Source organism: Geospiza fortis, unplaced genomic scaffold, assembly GCF_000277835.1.
Source record: "Geospiza fortis unplaced genomic scaffold, GeoFor_1.0 scaffold658, whole genome shotgun sequence".
Taxonomy (NCBI): Eukaryota; Metazoa; Chordata; class Aves; order Passeriformes; family Thraupidae; genus Geospiza; species Geospiza fortis.
Genome location: NW_005054674.1, coordinates 118,537 through 118,960, shown reverse-complemented (window position 1 = coordinate 118,960; position 424 = coordinate 118,537).

The window sequence follows — 424 nt, the reverse complement described above, 5'->3', positions numbered from 1 at the left end:
CCGCCCTGGGGAGTGGGGACCCTTCCACGGGGCCGTTCTGTCCCGGCGTGGGGTCCCCTCCATGGTGGGGATGTAGGAGCTGAGCCCCCCCGCGGGTTTGGGACCCCTCAGAGGTGTGGGGACCCCTCGTGGTTGGTGACACAGGGACAGGGCTGCCAGGGCCCTCCTGTGACCCCGGAGGGGCAGTGGGGTGCTGTAGGGTGACCCTGCATCCCCCAGGCCCTGTGTCCCCCCAGAGCCCCCAGAGCTGTCACCGTCCCGGGCCTCCCGGGGTGTCCCAGAGCAGCACTGGAGCTTTCGGGGTCACCCATCACCGGGGTGCCCCTCATCCCACTCGGACCTCCCCACCCCGGGAGCAAGATGTGGCTGCGGGGGTGCCGGGGTGCCCCATCCCCGTCCCCGCCATGCCGGATCCCCGCGGAGC